Source organism: Gobius niger (genome assembly GCF_951799975.1).
Source record: "Gobius niger genome assembly, chromosome: 16".
Taxonomy (NCBI): domain Eukaryota; kingdom Metazoa; phylum Chordata; class Actinopteri; order Gobiiformes; family Gobiidae; genus Gobius; species Gobius niger.
In genome coordinates this window covers 4,665,775-4,687,636 of record NC_136867.1, presented here as the reverse complement: position 1 = coordinate 4,687,636, position 21,862 = coordinate 4,665,775, and the positions used below count along the sequence as shown (strand labels likewise).

At 41.7% G+C, this 21,862-nt stretch overlaps 1 protein-coding gene across 1 annotated transcript in view; it reads right to left on the bottom strand.

The window, feature by feature from the left end:
- Window positions 1-21,862, bottom strand: part of dph6 (diphthamine biosynthesis 6) — a 114,258-nt gene that overhangs the window by 78,940 nt on the left and 13,456 nt on the right. The window lies entirely within an intron of this gene.

Sequence of the window (21,862 nt, the reverse complement as noted above, 5' to 3'; positions counted from 1 at the left end):
CGGCTGGAAGGGAGTGCTCACACGGCTCCGCTGTAAGGGCAAGTTAATGCAAGTCCAATTCAGCACAAACACAATGAAAAACTAATTGCACATGTTGTCTTTGTCTCTGGCTTGGACCTCGAGATTTTTTGCGCAATAGACATCATGTTTTTAATTTTTTTTTTTTTTTTTTTTTTAGCTCTGTCATCTGTTTTCTGGTCTGATTGTGGGTGGGATTCAGGTAAGTAAACTAAACACTACATCAGGGGTAGGCAACGTCAGGCCCGGGAGCCAAAGCCGGCCCTCCAGCACAGAACCTCTGGCCCCCAAGATGATTTTGAGAAATATTAATATGCAAAGAAGAGATCAAATACTAAAGTACTCTTAAAATGCGAGAAATAGTCAGTATTTTAAAAATGTCCTGTCAGAACATACCGCTTGGTCATATATAATGATAAACAGTGATTCTCTACTGGTGGGTCGGGACCCAATTTTCAGTGGGTCGCGAGTCTATAGGGAACTTTTATTCAATATTTTTCATCCGAAACTGGAAACACTAACTGTGTCTGTTAAAATGAGTGTTATTGGGTTGTTTTGATCATACTTTCAGTCTTAAAGGGGTATCTACAGCCTGTGCAACAAAAACTTGGAAAATACAATATTTGATGTGATATATGACAAATTACAGTTTTATTTGGGTCCTCAGCTTGTCATCCGAGGGTAACGGTGGGTCCTAAAGCCCTGCCACTTGGGAACCAATGATATAAAACTTTGGCATTTGCAGAAAATAGCTCTTTACTTTTGGCTACAATGTTGAGGTTTGGTCCTTGGGTGTTTTGGCAATGATGAAAATTGGCCCTCCACGATGCAAACTTGCCCACCCCTGCACTATATGAACTGAAAAGCTTAGAGTATTCTGCTCCCTGGACATGTTAAAACAACAATGTCATCCATATTTCCATCCATTATCTTCTGCTTTATCCGGGGCCGGGTCGCGGAGGCAGCAGTCTGAGCCGAGATGTCCAGACTTCGCGATCCACACACACCTCCTGTTCTGGGGGGGACCCCGAGGCGACACCAGGCCAGCTGAGAGACATAGTCCTGGGTCTTCCACGAGGCCTCCTCCCAATAAGAGATGCCTGGAACACCTAATGAAGGAGGCGACCAGGAGGCATCCGGTACAGATGCCCTAGCCACCTTAGCTGGCTCCTTTCGACGTGAAGGAGCAGAGACTCAACTCCGAGCTCCTCCCGGGTGACTGAGCCCCTCACCTTAGCTCGAAGGGCGCGCCCAGCCACCCTGCGAAAGAAGCTCAATGTATCTGTGCTCTTGTCTTAAGTAATCTAAAGCACAAACAAACAGAATCAAACACGCCAGCCATAACAAAGCTCGACGATATTCCTCCCGACCTAAAAAAAAAAGGCCTCACATCTCAATCATTTCTGAAAACTTCCTCCCACTCAACATTTCTCCGTGTCTCCCTCTGCCCACGGATTGGTATTAATTGATTGACATAATCATTTACACGCTGGAAATGACCTATGGGAGAAGAGGCTCGGTTGTGACAGGGATGCCATCACGATCCGGGCCAATTCTCCCGAATTACCCTTAATGAACAGGAATCGGGGAGTTGCCGCTCAGACTCCGCGATCATGTGTTTAATTACGGCCAACTTAATCGGAACGTGCAAAGACGTTTTCTCATCGTCTGAAAGGTTAGTGCGTCGCCTGGCGGGCCCCGTGGGGAGTCAGGATCGGACGGAGTGGAGAAACTATTCCTCTGGGGTGGGAGTCCATCCGGGGTTCAACGCAAAGGCTTTGGCAGTCTGGGAAAAGGCATGTGGAGATGGATTTATGGCTCTTTCATAGGAACCCTCTCTTTGGCATTTGTTCATTTCATAGAGCGGTTTCATACTTTTCATTTCTACAGATTTTATTCTAAAAATTAATTTTAACTCATTTAATCATTTTCTGCTAGTGTTTCTTTTTTGCCATAATCCCCACTCCTAATTTCCAGGCTAATTCTTTTAATTTTTTCTAAGAATACCTAAAAAAATTACCTAACCACAATGTTTTTTGAGAGCAGTTCACCTCTCCTCAGACTTCACTGTAACTTCACTGGGTGTGGGACGTCTCCAGCTCGTCTCCATGGAGATGTCGACTAAAGGCAGCCAAATATTTCAATAGGTTAGGTCCTCATCCAAATCCACTCTTTGATTATCGACTGCAAAATAGCATTTTCTGTGTAGTTGGTCATTAAGAGCATGTTTTGTATTGCAGGTACCAGTATAATTCAAAACATTATACAGAGTACCTTTAAAGGAATAGGCCACCGTTTTTACATACCAAGATATGTTCTTACCTAACCTTAGTCGAGTTAATATATCCCTATCTGGTCTTTGTCCGTGCGCTCTGTCACGCAAATGGAGCACATACGCAGCCTCTCCCACATGTCATATAGCTCCAAAAAAGCTCACGATAGAAGCTACCAAGCTCTTCCACGTGTTCCCTATTTAAATAAAGTTACATGAAGTGTTTTCATGCGAAGTATATTTACACAGAAATGTAGCATGTTGATTTTATAAGCAGATAAAAAGGGGTACTATATTGTGAGGCGTAATGATACAGGAGCACAGCGTCCGCGCAGTAACTCCTAAAGACTTCCCCCGTGTAACGTGGATGACTCTGCGTTGTGTTATTTAGTAACGGCCAGGAGACGGAGTTGTTTTACAAGGGTTCTTTATCTGTGCAACAGACAAAAACGGCTGGTCAGCCTTGAACCTGGAACACCAACACTCATAGCAGCTAGTGGGGGGGGGGTACACGTTATAAACCGTTAGTGGTGGTTTAACAAGTAATCAAATAAAAATGTAGAAATTATATAACTAAAACATGTCCTTAATAATTCTACAATCATACGACATTCATACAAATGATAATTAAATGTAGAAATACAACTTAAACAGACACCCCAACAAACGTGACCTTACCTCGGCTGCGCATTGACAGAATGGTGCCGGGCTCACGTTGTCCCCACTATTTATAGAGTTTGCCGCCACTAGAGGGCGCTGCCCCACGATTAACACCAGTATCAAGTGGAATACAATAATTATACTGTTACACCCGCTCACTTCCGTCAATAGAAGCTGCGTGACTTGTACAGAGCCTTTTACAACAAGCAGAAAATGTATTTTCGGAAAGTGCTGCACATTCCTACCTCATGGTCGAGGTCCTGAGTCCTGTGTCGTCGTCCGGGGTGAGTTGGAAATCTGTGAAACATTACTAGACTATATACTTTCTGCTTGTTATCACAGCCCGGCACGATGCACGTAAAAGGCATCGTTCACAAGTTATCCACGCTTCTTCAACTGTTCTCTGCTGCTCTGTACAAGTCACGCAGCTTCTATTGACGGAAGTGAGCGGGGGAGTCTTTAGGAGTTACTGCGCGGACGTTTTTCTCCTCGTATCATTACGCCTCACAATATAGTCCCCCTTTTTATTTGCTTATAAAATCGACATGTTACATTTCTGTGTAAATATACTTTGCATGAAAACACTTCACGTAACTTTATTTAAATAGGGAACACGTGGAAGAGCTTGGTAGCTTCTATCGTGAGCTTTTTTGGAGCTATATGACATGTGGGAGAGGCTGCGTATGTGCTCCGTTTGCGTGACAGAGCGCACGGACAAAGACCAGACGGGGATATATTAACTCGGCTAAGGTTAGGTAAGAACATATCTTGGTATGTAAAAACGGTGGCCTATTCCTTTAAGAATATCATGCATTCTGAACATGTTTGTAGTTCGCTAGTGCAATAATAATAATGGCTTAAACTTGTACCCTGAGGAGTGAAAATATTCCATTTGGTCATTCGTGGGTGGAGTAGCCACAATGTTTACTCAAGTAGGAGTGATGTCAACTTAAAATAACTTCATTCAAGTAGTATAACGTAGTAAACCAAATAATTACTCATGCAAAAGTTTAAAAAAACAAAAGTATTTGGGCAAAATGCTACATGAATACGAAGTTGTTGTTTGAGCATAAAAGCCAGAATACAACAAAAACTTAAATATAAAAAAATCTTAGTAACTTCTGAATAAAATCACTGAAGTAGAAGTTTAAAAAAGGACTGAGTGGTTAAACTATTCCTCAGGGGTGGGAGTCCATCCTGGGTTCAACGTAAAGGCTGTGGCGGTCTGGGCAAAGCCATGAAGTAGTCATCCTTTTTTTTTTCTCACTTCCCTGGAGATCTTAATTAGTGTGAGGATTTCTAATCTCGACATCCGTCTCATCTTAACCCGGCCACAAAGGTAATAGGAGAAAAAGGCATTAAAATTCAATTCAATTATATATATCCTCTTTAATTAGTCATGCCTTAACAAATTGCAATAATTGGCTCTAAATTGCTAAGGGGATGCTGTGAGTTTAATGCGGCCGTTTGAATAATAAATGAAACATGATATGATACTCTAATGGCAAGAGGAAATGTCTGTCAGTGGGAGTGAGGGATGAATATTGGCTGCACTTTTGTATAGATTTCGGGAAAGCTGTATAATATATTGATTTACAGCATTGTAAGAGGGAAAAACAAACCTGGGCTGTAAGAGTAAAAACAAGCTGATCGCTAGATTTATGCTACTCCATATGCTGTCCCTGTTTCCAGGTTTAAATGTTTGTTTGACATCTTCAGAAATAGGAATTAGATATACTGATAACAAGGACTGCAACTTCGCCTTCTATGGTGCAACCAGGGTCCCACCTTGGACAGGTCTGGACCAATAGTCGAACCTCAGATTCAGGAGGAACAGTGCAGTTTTCGTTCCAGTCGCAGCACACTGGACAAGCTCTAAATCCTCCATGGAGTGCTCAAGAGTTCATGGGAGTTCGCACAACCAGTCCACATGTGCTTTGTGGATATGGAGAAAATGCTTCGGGAGTCTGGGGTCCAGGATCGTCTGCTAAGGGCTGTTCGTTCCCTGTATGACCGCAGCGGGAGCTTGGTTCCTATTGAAGATAATAAGTCAAACCTGTTCCCAGTGCATGTTGGTTTCCACCAGGGCTGCCCTTTGTCACCGGTTCCGATTGCTACCTTTAGCAGGGGTGTCTGGTTTAGGAACCCTTAAGATCTCATCTCTGCTGTTTGCAGATGATGTTGTTCTGTTGGCTTCAGCCAATCAAGACCTTTAGCTGCACTGGGGCAGTTTGCAGCCGAGTGTGAAGCGGCCAGGATGAGGACCTCCAAATCTGAGGCCATGATTCTCTGAGGGAAAATGTGGCTTGGTCGGTGGAAAGTCCTTGTTCACAGTGAGAGACGGTAGGAGCATGAGTATTCAGAGACATATCGGTGCAGCGGCGGACTGTTGTGGTGACGAGGGGTCTGAGTCAGGGGGTAAAGCTCTCGATTACAGTACATTCCTACCCTCGCTTGTGGTCACAAGATCTGGGTGGAGACAAGTGGTAGAAATGGATTTCCTTCGCAGGGTGTCTTAGAGATATGGTGGGGAGCTCAGCAATCCGGGAGCTCTGCCTTCTTCACGCCACAAGGAGCCAGCTGAGGTGGCTCGGGCATCTGTCTTGCTTGCCTCCTGGTCGCCTCCCTGGGGAGGTGTTCCAGTCGAGTCCCATTGAGAGAAGGCCTCGGGGAAGAACAAGGACTCTCTGGAAGGACTGCCTCTGAGCTGGCCTGGTGTCGCTTTGGGGTCCCCCCGGAACAGCTGGATTAAGTGTGCATGGATAGGAAAGTCCGGGCATCTCTACTCAGACTGCTGATCACACCGCGTTGCGAAGGAGGGTAAGAGCTTTACAACTGTACTACTGTTGTCATGTTATTGTCAATGGAGAGGCCAGAGTCGGCGAAATGTCATAAACAGAAGAAGAAGCTTCTCCGGGAAGGAACTAAACGTCCTTAAGTCATCCAAACCCAGTCCAGTCGAGAATTTAAGCTTGGCTATGATCAACACTTCCTGGATGAATGAGAGCCTTCACAGACAAGTCCAAATGTTTATCAAATTTCCATCTTGACAATCGCATCTAAAGTACTAAAACGGCGAAATGTGCTGTACATGAATATAGAGGATTACTGACACAATAAAAATGTCACTCCAGGTTTCTGATAATGAAAGATCACACAATGCCCATCTTAAAAAGGTTTAGCATATATACTGAAGGCCTTTAAATGGCAATTGGAACAACCTCGTACCAGCCCAGCCCTGAGAAGCCTTCAGCAACTAACTCCAACTAATTTGCATGATCTTTACATCTCCGTCTCGTCTGAACCCGACCTAAAAGCAATTACCTGACCTCATTACAGAGCATTAAAGCTAATATGAGCCCGATAGAGTGTGCCATTAGGCTGCCGCGCTGCAGTCCGGAGATTCCCAGAGAGGCATGAGAGGAACAACGCCGGTTTAAAAGGGCTTTCCAGCTTGAATTGTCTAATAAAAGTCCAATTAAAACAGGTGAACTTTGGAGTCAGGGAGTCCCGTAATGGACCTAGCATTTGAGAAACTAAAACGTGTGAGGAGTTGTGTAAAAAAAAAAGGTTTAGAGAGCATCTTGGGAATTGAGTTGGAAAGTTTGGAAAATAGATCTTTTAAAATGTCTATCTTCTGGGTTACTGCGAAGGGAAAGGCACTAATTGCTGGCAATATTGGGAATAAAGCACCTTAAAACTAGTCATTTAATTCTTCATTAAAAGGTAAACCCCCGTGTTGTGAGAAAACTTAGCAGGAGATACTATTACTGTATATAGATTAGAGTAGTTGTTGCCGTTATTTAGCCGTTTTTTGGGAGGGAGATACGTTTTTTGGCCCAGAGACGCCAGAATTTAGGAAACAAAAACTACATTTTTGAGAAGGGACTTGGATGGCCATGGGCTAATTTACATCCGCTGTCCCTCGGTCGAACTCGCAAACACACTCTCATTCATCCTGGCCTATTGTATATGTTTTTTTAGTGGAAGGGGACACCGGAGTACTTGGAGGAAACCTACGCAGAACATGCAAACTCCACACAGAAAGGCCCCCCCCTCGAGGGATCGAACCTCCTGGGACATAAGTACATAAACCATAACCTTACAGCATTCTAATATTGTGAATATAGTCACAAAATAGTTGCATCCCCTTTGTCTTAAATGTCATTTTTGCTGTTCAAGTTGGTTAATGTAGTACTACTTAATGCTTTTTATGCCAAGTTTTTTATATTAATTTCAACTCTCTGCCCCTCTGTACTACATTTTAACAATTCATGAGGCAAAGGGATATTACAAGTGGCTGATGCTTTCTAAATGTTTCCAAACAGGAGAGATGCATCATCTCACAGCACTGCCAGACCAGATACAGCTGTTGCTCATAAGCTAGCTTTTGTTTTGTTAAACATTAAGCTCAATATTAAGATTGTCATTGTCTCAGAATACGACACTGATCGCGAAAACAGGTCAGAACTTGGCTAAATATGACAAATGTATTGTGTATGCTTTTAGGCTTGTGCCATTTGCGTATTCTCCCTCATCTCTGTCATAACGTAGATTGCAATACGACCAAACCGGTCCAACAAGCAAACCGCTCCAGACTCCAGAGAGGACCGCACGAAAGGAAGTGACCTGGTTGTTTCAGCTCAAATATATAATACAACTTGGAACAGGCCACCGTTTGTCCATACTGAAACATGTTCTTACATGAGCTTAGATGAGTTGATGCGTACCTGTCTGGTCTCTGTGCGTGCCCTCAGTCACTCAAAACGCTGTTGCTAGCATTTGGCCTCTCCCAGTATATTCCTATAGCTCCAAACGGGGTGACGTTAGAAGCAACCAAGCTCTTTCACGGTCACGCACAAAGACCATACCGGTACGCATCAACTCGTCTAAGCTCAGGTAAGAACATATCTCAGTATGGAAAAACGGTGGCCTGTTCCTTTAAAAAGAAACTGTCTTTTATGGAATAAATTACCATTATTGTTCTGTTTTCTGGTTATAGATGAATATTTTCAGTCAGGTATTACTATCATAAACCAATTATCGTTAAAATACTGGTATCAGGAAAACGATTACATTTTATTGTTTATTTTTCTTGCTCTGACGCTTTGGTCACCTGAAATAACAGGAAGAAGTACATCCTGAAGAAGTGGCATGAAGTATTTAGTTTAGTTGAGTTCGTTTGAGCATCCAGGGGTAATTAATTTTTCTTATTTATTTATTCATTTATTTGGTTGGGACAGTGCATGTGAATGAACATACATGAGACTCATGCATGTAAACACGCCATGTCGGATTGTAGCCTTGGACTAATTTGCATCCGTTGTCCCACAATCGCGCTCTCAAACTGGAGTACCCAGTGGAAACCTCCACAGACACGGGGAGAACATGCAAACTCCACACAGAAAGGCTCCGTCCAAGTGGGAATTGAACCAGGGACCGAGAGTCATCCTTTGTTTTAAGTTACCATAAATGCTCTAATAGAGGCCAGGGCCTTTATTTACTCAAGGGCATCTAGGACCAGGCCTTTACTGGAACCAGGCCACAATTAGAGACAGGCCTTTATTTCTATTTGAGCAAAACGGACGACCAGGAGAAAACGAAGAAAAACGAGATTTGTGTCCATTTGCACCTAAAATACTAGGTTCATTTATTAATTAACGTTTCAAACACTCTCCCAGCGGCTGGAACATTGACGCCTTTTATTTTGTCGGGACAACAGGAAGTGTTTCGTTGCTGTTAGCGGAGCTTTGACATCAATGTCACTGCAGGTTTCTGTTTCGTTTTTACCGCGGACCGGATTATTTGTTGTTATCTTGTGTAAAAGGCGAGTTTAGACGGAGCGTTTGTGTTTGTGATCGATCATGAGACTGACCCGAGAGAAGACGAGACGCTCGCGCTGATGGGAGGAGTTATTTTGAGGCGTGGGACTGACCTGCACACGGAGCAGCTGGACGTGCTTTGAAGACGCGATGGAGACTTCATTAAAACCCTGGAGGGTCACACAACATTTGTTGCTCGCCCTGTTTCCAAATATAGTCACAGGAGGTTTGAAAAGTGGCTAAATCTGTGTCAAAGTTACGCTTGGATCAGCTCCTCCGCAGCGTCCCCATCGGCCCGGGTTCCCGTTTGTTTACTTCCTGCACGTGAGTTTTCATTTACACGAGGGTGAGACAAATTCCTAACATGGGGAATATTTCTACCGCTATAGTTTCTAATAAAAGCCCCGGCCTGTTTTAGAGACCGGCTTTAATTTGCCTCCGCCAGCCGCGAACCCGGCCTCTGTTAGAGACCCGGCCTCTGTTAGAGACCCGGCCGCTAATGTAATACAGGCCAGTATTAGAGAATCTACGGTAGACTACAATAAAGTACCTTAAGCGGTTGCAAAATCCTGAATAGAGCATTATAGGACCTTTAATTAGAGATACACCGCTTGCAAACGCACACATTCCTCGACATCTACGGTAATTATCTCCAGAGTAGACTTCAACACTAGTCTTTTAATGATCCTGATAGACTTTTGCCCACCACTGAGAAGCTCCCAGTGGAAAAAATCCGCAGCACTTTTGCCTATTTAATTGAAGCAGCTTGTGATTTTGCGTACCGAGCCTAATGCTAAATTAGAAGAAGGGGGGTAGAGAAGATTGGAGATACTGTCAAGATCCATGCTGGTCGTCGTCAGATCTGGCAGCGTGTTGCTTTGACAGCTCGCCTTTAATCCCGCGGAAAAGCCGGGGGGAAATTGGATTCGCGATGTGTCACATGTTGGCCCTTTAAACGGGGGTTGGAATAAGCGCAGCGTTGCCAGGTGTGACAAAGACGAGCCCGCCGCGGAAACAATAGGGCTTCGCTATCGCCTGATCTGCGGCGGAGAGGGAAGGGGAGGCGGTTCGAACAAAGCCTGGCAAGATTAAGGTTATATGTGAAATTTGTCAGCAGCTTATCGCCAATTCAGACTCTGTGAAGGGAGTAATGGGGAGGGGGTATTAGGAAAAGGCAGGGATCACACGGGAGATGAGATCAACGCTGGCAAACATATCAGAATGAATGAAGTGGAAAAATTAACCTGTGGAGATGAATAATGCGGAGATCGGGAGTTCGGCAGGATGCACAAACAACCAAACAAAATGAGAACTATTATGCTATCTGCTGAGAACCTTCTGGGTGATTTGAAGGTTAAGAGGAAACTGAAAGTATTGGGACATACTGTAGCTCATACACACTGCAAAAAGTATTTAACTCAGTATAAAACATCTCAATTTGAGCATAATAATCAACATTTTTTGACTAGTTAAGATGTTGTTGGGCATTTGTCCTAGATTATTTCACTTGTTCTGAGATGTTTCTGACTCGTTTCGATACATTTCGTCCTTATTTCAGGTCATTTTCTTTGCCAATGAGGTAACAAAATTGGTCTTATCTCATTTACTTTCTTATTTCAAGCGAGGTTTACCCTTGAACTGGTCTGAAATGTCCTCAAACAAGCAAAGTAAACTTGGTCCGATCAGGAAAAGTGTCTAAATGAGTGAAAACCGCTCAAAACAAGATACATTTCCTCAATTCAAGTCATTTAAGCCAATGCTTGATATTTACTTTTTGTAGTGCAAGAGTTCAATTCAAATGCACTCTTGTGTCACAGGTGATGGTGATGTTTGTAACTGAGGAAGTGTGGTCAAAGCAGGTCCAAAGGCTTATTATGCAGCTATTTTCTCCCCCAAACACAATGAGATGGGAAGGAACATCTGAAAAGTCACAAATTTCAACAAATATCAGGACTTGACGAGAGAACCATACAATTTTTCATTGCCAATGACCCACGGAGTCCTTCGAAGTGAGATGAAGGAAAAGTACAAAGACAAAATCAAGCAAAAGGCCATCAGGAATCCATTATCTACCAGCGCTGTCAGTTTAAGCAGCTGTAACCGACCGGAAGTGTCCAGAAGTACAAGGTGTTCAGTATTAAGGAAAGTGGAAACCTGACCACTATCGACCGAGACACATAAGCTGAAATGTTTAGATAATTTAAGGACTGAGATTATTCCTGAACCAGTCTAAACATCTTGATCAATAGTGGTCGGGCATCCACTTGTACTTCTGGACACTTCAGGTCGGTTACAGCAGCTGAAAATGGAACCACTGGTGATAATGGATTCTTGGTGGCTTCATGCCTGCTGGTTCTGAAGTCTTTGACGGTTACTTTGCATCATTTCCTGTCATCTCACTTCTTACACCTCCTGACAAAACATTTGATGTTCTGTGGTCCCAATATATGTTGAAGCATCCCTCTGACGAGCTTTTAACAAAGTGTGAGTTTTTCAGATGTCTTTCTCTTCCCATATTGTGTGAGGGGAAATGGCTACGTAATAATTCTGCATTCAGTATTATTGTTATTATTCAGCGTGGATCTCCTTTGACCACACATCCTCCCATTACAAACAAAACCATCACCTGGGACGCCTCTCAGTTTGAAAATGTGAGTTTAAAAAAAAACATGGTAAAAAAAAACTCACTAGCATAATAATTGTGGAGGCAGTGCAAATGAATTGTGTGGTGTTTGAATGCCATGGTCTCCCTGTGTCTGTGTAGATTGTCTCCATGTGCTCAGGTTTCCTCAATCACTAAAACATGTACAATAGGGTGCCTACACTCCCCTAAAAAAGACATTCTTAATTTCAGTTGACTGTCCTGGTTGTATAAAAGCCAAGTACAAAGTATCAAAAGTACATCCTCATTCTCAATGACTAGTTTGCACAGAGCCGTGGGAAGATATTTTAGTTAGGGGGCGCTGAGGGACAAAATGTACCCCCAAAATACTTTTTCTGTGCATAAATCCTATTTATTAACCTCTTAACTCCCGCCTGAACCGAGAGCATTTTCTCCAGTTCAGCTTTACCCAAATCCTGTAGGCCAGTGTAACGCCTCATTTGAAAGACCTACAAAACTAAATTGATTTTTTTCCTCACATCAGATTTTTTTTCCTCACTTTTTTTGTTGGGCAGGCGTCTCATTTTTGTCAAATTTTCGTGACTTTTTTGTCACTTTTTCGTCAAATTATTTGCATTTTTGTTTTGTCAAATTCTTATCACTTTTTCGTCATTTTTTTCTCAATTTTTCATCAAATTTTTCTCACTTTTTTGTCAAACTTTTGTCCTTTTTTGTAAATTTTTTGTCACTTTTTCATCAATGTTTTCTCACTTTTTTCACATTTTCATCCTTGTTTTCGTCTCAGTTTTCTTGCTATTTTCACACCTTTTTTCCAGAAGCTTTTGGACTGGGGGTAAAGCTGGAGAAAATGTGCTCGGTTCAGGTCGGAGTTAAGGGGTTAATATTGCCTGCAGTTCACAAACTATCCACCAGGGGGTGCTGCAGCACCCTCAGCACCCTGGGTTCCCACGGCCTTGAGTTTGCATTGGTATCGGTACTGGATGGAAGCTCCTTTCTTACTTTCAGCTGCATCCCTCCAACCACAGCAGCTATTAAAGCATCTCAACCTCTACACATCCTCCTCTTCATCATCACTGTTAGACTGAAGGCAGGTTTTCACTTAGTCTTTCCTTGTTGAACAGCAGCCAGCCCTTTCCCTAATGAACTAAGTTGTTAAGAATTCAAGTTTGTGAATCATCAAACTATGCAATAAAGGCAATTATACATTTGACACCAGTACTTGTCGTATCTATAATTGTCATTTCCATTAAAAAATCCTCCCTTTTCGTAAACGCGTGTTGATCATAGAAGCTAATTTGCAACATAAATCTTTCTCTGTTGGAGCGAGGGCTGAAAGATCACATTGCGATGAAAGGTTTTTTTTCCCATGGACGCGCCTCGATTTCACACGTGCCAATTATCTCCGGAGCTGACGACCAATTAACCCTTCGACCCCGCGCCCCCTTACGCACCCTTGTTAATCAATCAATTAGCCGGAGATGAATATTTAATACCGGCCGCCTTTTGGAATCGCCAATTAGCAAGGTTAGTTCAAAAGACACGGATAACAACAATACTTTTCCCTCCGAGGGTTTTTCCGAGCTAATTAGATGTATCCTGACATCCGTGAGCGCCGATAGTTCAACTTTTTCTTACAATTTGGCATCTTCAAAGACTCAAACCTTTCTTTTTTCCTCTTTTGTGGTTTCGGGTTTTTTTGAAGCCGCCGACAGCAAATGAGCGCTCGGAGAAAATTCACTTAGAGGATCATCTTGCGTTTGGACAGCTGTCTTTTCACAAAACAGGGATTTGTCATCAAGGAATATGTGCCAGCCTTGAGAAACAAAGTCGTACGGCGCCGTCATCCGCCCCGCTGCTAATTTCTACCTGTCGTCTGGGGGCGAATGATGAAGGAATATTAATCTGGAAGGATTTGAAGTGCTTCAGACGCTGTGAAAAACGCCGGCTTGGCTTCCAATTCAGATTTCACTTAAAACTGTCGAGTGTTTAGAACGTGGGGCATAAGTGACGTTATAGGTCACACTGGGGCAACCCGTGGTAATCTGTTCTAAGCATATGCTGTAGTTGTATCCCTGGGCAAGACACTTAAGACAATCTTGCCTTTGAATGACTGGTTGACAGGTTAGAAGGCGCCATGGTGCAAAAGTGACTTTGGTGTAGAGCTTTGATGTACAATCTGCGATTTTTTTTATTAAAAACTCGATTTATTCCCCTCCATTTAAAACTAAATAACTGCGAAGTGTAAACATATATTTTAATATGTGTATTTAGTTGAAGTGCATCAAAGGCAAACCTTCTCTAACTGAAAAGTCACTGTGCAACGAAGATTGTTTAAAGGGGGGGTATTATGCAAAATAGACTTTTCAAGCTTTACATCATGTTATTATGTCATTCCCTCTTTAAAAACATGCCTGAAGTGTTGCCTTGGCACATTCATGTATTTTTGAGTCATCTGTAAAAACTTTGATGGCGGCCATTTTAGGGATAGGTTTGCCTGAGTCCTCCTAGGAACGCCCCCACCTCCTGGAGACGCCTCCGAGCTTTCGTCACCAGCCGAGTAACCAACCACTGCTCCTCAGCAGAACCCCCTCCCCACTGATGCCACAGACAGCGTGTGGAGGGGGCGTGTCGGAAAGTTTTAAAGGTTCTTAAAGAGACAGAGGCCTATTTCAAGACATTCACTACAGCCATTTTGAGAGAGACATTTTATACAATTTTTATAAATTATTCTAATTTACTGCATTTACAGACCAACAGAAGGTTTGGTCATCATTGTAGTGTGATATAGACTGGTGCTATGTGATTGAAAAAAGCATAATACCCCCTCTTTAACATCCAAATTATTTATACTGTATTTGGATTGAGCAATAAAACAACACAAAATCAGTAGGTGGGCTCTGTTCCTCCTCTGAGCAGAGGGCAGAAATAAAAAATAAAATAAAAAATCTAAAATAAAAAATAAATAAATAATAATCTAATCTAATAATCTCTAATAGATTTTTTTTTGAAAATATGAATCGATTTGACCTACCAACTCGATTTTTAAATCAAATAAATTTTTTCCCCCAGCCCTACTTTGATGATGAGCACATCAAACTGTAAAGCTCATTGCAGGTAAATGGTAAATGGTCTCAACTTATATTGGGCTTTTCTACGCTTTACAGTAAAGAACCAGTCACCCATTCGCTCTCTCATTCATACACCAGTGTACGCAGACACTGGAGGCAAGGAGGGTGAAGTGTCTTGCCCAGGGAAACAACGACATACGAGCGATCGCTGTGATTGTTTTCTTCCACAATTTTCGCCGGATGTTTTGGTGAATGGTCGGCAACAGCTGATGCATCCAGGCCTCGAACTCGGTTTTATAAAAAGATAGATCTGTTACAGCGCAAGAGAAGCAATGCCCTGTTTATGGACATTGTTTTTGCTGATTATAGGATTTTAATGAAATGTTTAACAAATATGAAAATGTAAAATGCCGACGACATCGCGATGGCTCGTATTGTGCATTTGCGGGAGCTGTGATTCGAACCCACGACCTTCTGATCACGAGGCGAGGCGCTCTGCCAACTGCACCACCGTCGCCAGGTGAAAGCATCGATTTTGCACAGTGGCCAAATTTGAGATTTGTTTTCTCCCTTAAACGGCTTAGTTTTAATGTCAGAGAAAAAAGACCAAACTTGCCCTTAAGGAAGCACATTTTATCAGGATTTGTGTGCTATAGACGGGAGAAATATATATACACTCTATATACACTCATGCTGCTTTACGGCTCTTTTCCCCAAAACAGGTTTTCTTCACACTCTTGTTACAACAGATCTCCACTTCAGTAGCTCCAACAAAATCCAAACTTCACGTCTTTCTTTTCTTTTCTTTTTTTGGAGGGATTTATTCATCTAAGTTCCTAGTTTGCTTTATTGAGCTTTGAACCGCAAGATCCAAAATCCCATCAAGTCTTTGTTACTAATATTTAAACAAAACAAAACCATACATTTAAACCTACAACACAAACCTAGTCACGTGGATGGAGGTGCTATTGGTTCATCCGTGACACTCTACAGCTCACACCAACTCAGACAATTGGAAGTAACATCAAAGCATTATCAAAGATGTTCTACATTGCAAAACATGAAAACCATCCTCACCTTTGTTTGTTGGACTTCTTGCAACCATCTAACATTTAGGTTGACAATTCCAGACAAAAGCGTCTTTGTTGAGACACACTGCTAATTTCCCCCCTGTCTTCTCAAGTACCTAATAAACTCATTTTCATCTTGACTGACTTCCCGCTATTCAAAACCAACTCATCCCGACTTGGCAAGGGGATCGTAAACTGTTTTGGCTGTCACGCGGGCTTTGACGCTTAACCTTTGGGCGGCTTGACTTGTTTTTCCGCAGCGGCTTGGTAAGAGTAAATCCTTTTAAAAATCATTCTCAGTCCGCGGGCTAGAAACCAAAGGCCGACAGGTATGCCCAGTGTCACCTGAGCTTTTTTAACAGAAGCACATCTCAGCGCTTAGACCTGCAATTATCTGCGCCCTGCCAAAAACGCCCAAAGCGTTCATACCTCCATTCAATTCTCCCCTTTCTAATTACAAGCGCCCCAGGACAGGTGAGGAGTCAGAGCCCGATAAGATCTCTCTTTTCCCCCCTTTTAGCGTGTAGCCAAAACACAGCGGTGCACACTGACATAAACATTCACAGAGGAGCAAAGGCACCTGAGGTCATTTTGCGTTTTTTTAATTATAATCTTCCAAAAAAAAAAAAAAAATGCAGAGAATTTGCAGAAGTTGAAATGTTGGCCACGGGGTTAAGCGGAGCCAGGTCACAAAAGTGTGTTTGTTTTCTTTACACGAGTCACTTGGCAAAAGGAATGATGGATGATTACTGTGGCGCCCGTCTTTGCAAACACTGCTGAGAACTGATTTAGATTTCAATCGCTTTTCATTTACATGTTAACACTGCTGATTTTAATAGCACTGAAAACATGGATTCTTCTGAATGTTGACACACCCTTGAGGCGAGATGAAGAGGAAAAAAATAATTTAGAGATATTCATTTCAAACTTTGGCAGTCGATTACTGACATAAATATGAGAGGATGATGATATTATAATAATGCATTAGAAATGGCCAAAATTGCCAATAATTTCAGAGACAACATTTAAATGATAGATAGAGCCAGGTTTAAATACATAGTTTTATTTTAATGATATACTAGCTTGTTTAGTTTTTGAGTAAGCTGTTTATAAGTGGAAACAATGTGTGAAAATAAAAAACGTGCCATGTTTTTTGGTTCCCACTAAAAAAACGTAATAATATTGTCAAGTGCATGATTGTAAAGTTTGGAGTCTGTAGGAGCCACTAAAGTGGAGATGTTGTTGCAAGAGTGGAACGAACCCCTCATTGAGAAAAAACAGGCCCTAAAGCAGGGGTGCCCAAACCTTTTCTCTCCGAAGGGCCAAAATGAAAAGGTTCCTGTGGGTCGCGGGCCAAACACGGCGATGTCAAGCGTGAAACACATATAACTTTAAATAATAATATTATTATTATTATATTATTTCACTTTCGGTATACTTGTGCATTTGATTCTATCTATGCAAATAACATGTTAACTATGGCAAAAGCCTAGTTTTTGTCGAACAAAATCAACAACTGTAGAAACATAGTGCAAAATGTAAACAACAACAACACCTGTATCTGCAGCACCTACCGTGACTTTACCTCATTCATTTAGTAACTCAAAGAAAATGCCCTTTTAGATCATTTTGAAAGTGTCAGTTCAGCATAAATTATTTTATAAGTCAATTTTTAACACCCACCTTTGTTGATGTCAACAACCTTTGAATTACAAGTTGGAAAACTGGGAAAGTTGATGCTACAACGCTCTGATAAAAACCTAGACATCACAACAGTGTTTCCTTAGCTTTTCGAAAGGAGGGAAACAGCGCCCCCAATTTGACGCTAGTGGTCAAAAAGTGTACTGCATCCATATTTACCACTGAGAATGAATGGGAAGAGAGTTAGTGTTAACCACATTACACTGTGCAAAAGTAGGTCACTCTCTGGCAGGTCAACGTAATTGTTCTGGCGAGCCAAATTTGGCCCGCGGGCCCCACTTTGGGCACCCCTGCCGTAAAGTTTTGCAACGTCCGCACATGTGCCTGTGTATTTTTTAGCCTAAAGCTATTCCTGCAAGAAGTCATTAGAACAGTTAAACTAAATCTTGCTAACTTTAGGTACAGACAGAGTGTGAACACAGATGCTGCAAAATTATTATTCTATACTACAATAATGCCACATCTGTCGCACTGTGTCTGGTCTCAGGGCTGTAAGACAACGCTGAAACCATTCGACTCTGTCTAGAAGCAGCTCTGAAAGTCCTGGACATGAAACCTTTCCGTCATCACCACTGCAGTATATATAGACAAATCAAACCTGCTGAACTGGGAAAGCTTTGTAAAATTTCATGACGCTAATCTGTTTTTTAAAATGATACCTGGTCTGAGCAGGAGACAAACTAGATCCACTACATCAAATAACCTGTTAGTTCCCCTGAGGAAAAGTGCCTTCAGCCAGTTGGCTTTTTCAGCTCTGGAACTCCATCCCTGCTGCCAGCGTAATCCTGCCTGTGTGTATTTGTCTATATACTATGTTGTAGTGTTTGTGCCGAATGTTAACATAGGTTGTGTGTGACATTCTACTAATAAATTGTTTCATCATTTTATAGGTTTAATATGATTATTATTGTTATCGTTGTATATTGTTTGCTGCTGGTAATCTACATCTTGCCCAGGGACAACAGTTGGAAACGAGCTTTAGAGCTAAAACTGGCACATTTGCAGTGATGTTAATGAATGTGCATCGTCCCTGTTCAAATAAACTAATAAAATAAATAAAACAAAATGATCATATTTGGAATTCAGCGTCATCTCTGTTACATTTCACGCTACGTGGATGCTTTCCTGTAAATCTGCTGCTTGCTCGCAGTCAAAACTTAAAAAAATAAGCATTGCAAAGGGTGAATTATATCTGTTTTTATTTAATTAATGCTTTCACCTGCCGTGTCTCGTCTAAAGAAAGAAGAAAGTGGTTCTAAACTGGTGGTTTAGGACTTGAAAGGTCTATAGATACACCGTTTTCTTTTGTGATCAGTGCATGAATCTGCAGAACACTGAGGAATTACTGCATTTCCATTATTCACACTATAATAATGCTAAATGCTAATGTATAGTAAAGCCATTTAAAGCCATGTAAAGACATTTATAGCTAAACATTTTCTACATTTAACAAAAATCATTCGTAGCAAAGAATGAAACAGTCCATTACTGCTCACATGGAGTACTTTTAAGTTTAGTTATGGCAGGGTTGACCTTTTGACGACCCACTTTCTGACTGTACTCGCACAGCTTACAGTAATTGCTTTGTTAAATGTATGAATTGAAACATTTTTCCAGCGTATTTCAAATGACATCACTTCAGTCATGCCGCATCACATCGCAGAGCCGCTGATTTATGACACGAAGCAAGTTAATCATCGGACCGTTCAAAAAAATGAGCAATGAGCCGCAGAGATCAGGTGATAAATGAGTTGACGGGAGCATGCCGTGGACGGGCTGCTGAAAGATACGCAGAGTACTTTGGTGCAACGTCAAGCACAGAATATAATCTTATATAATGTACAATCTTAACAAAGTCATGATCTTAATTGAACAGCATTCTGATGAAAACTCAAAATTCAAACCGCTTGATCGGCCTTAGGGTGCGATCACAGCGCTAGCCAGCAGGGGGCAGTATGTCAATGGTGGACAGAAACACAAAAGTGGATCTTAAAGTAGAAGCCTGTAAGATTCCAAAATGAGGAGTAAACGATCTAGCTCCGCCCCCCCTCCTCTCCTGACCGGACCTGAAAGCTCCGCCTCATTGTCTGTGCACAGGAAAGCTTGTTTCATACTTACTTTAGATCAAAATGCAAAAGGTCATTTACACGCATTAGATCCAACTGTAATGCATTTAGATTTACAGACTTTAAAGGGATATTTCAGGATTTTTGACATAGGGCCTCATTTCCTAGTTATCCAAAGTGTTGCAGACCTTATATGTAAAGAGTTTTGTGGTGCTAGGCTAGTGCTAGGCTAGTGCTAGGCTAGTGATAGGCTAGTGCATGTCTATGTTAACTAGTAGCCTGCATTAAAAACAGTCTGACCCAAGCACAGTGCACCTGAAGTAAATCACTTCAAACACCAGACTACTTATATAAATGTCTATGTTGACTGAATACCTTTTTGAAATATAACCATTTTGCTTATAGCTTTCGTTTCTAAATCAGATATAGCAATCTGATGATTCTGAAGAGGTTTTTAATGCAGGCTACTAGTTACCATAGACATGTGCTAGCCTAGCACTAGCCTAGCACCACTAAACTCTTCAAATACAAGGACTGCACTGCATGAATTAAAACATTTAAAAAATTCCAGAAATCTAGGAAATGAGGCCCTATGTCAAACATCCTGCAATATCCCTTTAATACCAGCTGAATTTAACAATTAAGTAAGTATAAAGTGTAGCGTTTTTAGCAATGTATATATAAATGTAAATATACTAGAGCGGGTCTAATGCTTTTTGCAAGTACATCTTTATCACTATCATACGCGTTGGCTTTGCTAGAACAAGAAATATTGATTTCAAATAACTAAAACAAAGTATCCTGTTGTTTCACTTCCTGATTTTTAAATAATTTCCCGTAAAAACCCGCCCGCCCACCCTCCTCTCAGCCCCAGGTCTGTTTTTGATGAGAGAACATTGTAAACATTGTCGATTTGGCTTAATCTCGGTGGTAGTCTTACTTTCACTGACGCACACCTGTTAGATGCACATGTTTTGATGTTTGCAACACATTTGAATGTTTTTTTTAGGCTAGATATGCAAAATTAGGTCTTTCGAAATGGTCAGAACCCGTTTATGGCGAGACACGGCAGGAATAAAACATACAGCAAATTTATCGCTAGTTTTCTCCCTTAAAATCTTTGTTTCAATGTCAGTAGTAAAAAGAGTAAAAATAGAATCCTCGCCTGATTTTCTTTACCAAAATACCTGATATTTGTGTGTATTAGACCATGTAGTGACCCAGCGGCTGTATGAGAGGTCAGCATGGCGCCTTTACTTTCTATCACAGTTCTCTGTAGGACGCTCCAGGATCAATTTTTCAAAAGATTTTCACTGCAGACAGACCCTCCCACCAGAAAACCTACAAAACAATTGATCCTGGAGCGTCCTACAGACCAGTGGTTCCCAACGTTTTTTGTCTTTCGTACCCCTTTGGTCTTTCAGTAGTCAACCGTGTAGCCCCTACCTCAAGGGTGTTACAGTTTATTTAGAAAGTAATTACTTAAAAGTGGTATTTGTAAGATTAAGGACAATGTTGCGTTCAAAATAAACAAAAAATTCTCCCAAAGCAACACATTTTACTGAAAAATATAGCTTTTCCTATCAAAATTATGTTACATGTTCCCCTTTTTTCCATCTGAAATAGTTCCAAGTACCCCCTGCTAGGTCCTCGAGTACCCCCAGGGGTCCCCGTACCCCTGGTTGGGAAACACTGCTACAGACCACTGTGATCAAAAGTAAAGGCGCCATACTGACCTCTCATACAGCCGCTGGGTATGGTTAAATACACACAAATATCAACTTTTTCCACAAAAAAAGTTACATAATGCACCTTTAATCTATACATTTAAACCTAGCTCCATCCATTATTTAGATGTTGTTGTTTTAGCTTTGTTTTGTGTATAAAATGTCTGTTTTAGAAAACTTTTATACTGTTTTCCCTGTTCACCTCCACCTTAAAATGCGCACAGTCAAGTTAAGTCTTCAGGAAATTATAATTGCACAACTTGCACAAAAAAGAAGAAGCCAGTTCTAGGCTTTTCAATGACTATTAATCATTGGAAGCATTCCTTCAAGTAGGTACAGGCAGGATTTTAACATTATCTATGCGAGAAAGGAAAAAAAAAGCTCTGATGTTTTTCTGTAATGTTATCCGTCTTGCCCTTGGGCCGTTTCAGAGCGCCACCTCTTCCCCGTGCTCAGGCAATAACCAAACGCTTTTGATTCTTCACGCCCCATAGATTCTAAGTGCGAAAACTGCAGATTGCCGTGTTATGCGATGGGGACGCGATGTATTGACAGCTCGCATTATTATAAGGGCGATCACCTGCTGTACGGCGTTCAGCAACAAAAAGAGCGTTTAGCTTGTATCGCGCCTCTGAGCTCCTTATCTTCTCATATTGTTCTCCGCTTCAATGAGCTCGCCCCTGGCACAAGTCTGAACACTGCTGCTAAGCCCGAGATTAATGACTGGGGCATTATACCGGCGTGTCTCCCTCCACTGTTCCATTCTTCGTACGGCTTGTGGAGGTTTTGTTAGGCACTTTGATGCTTTTGCCAAAAACAGAAGGATTTACATGGT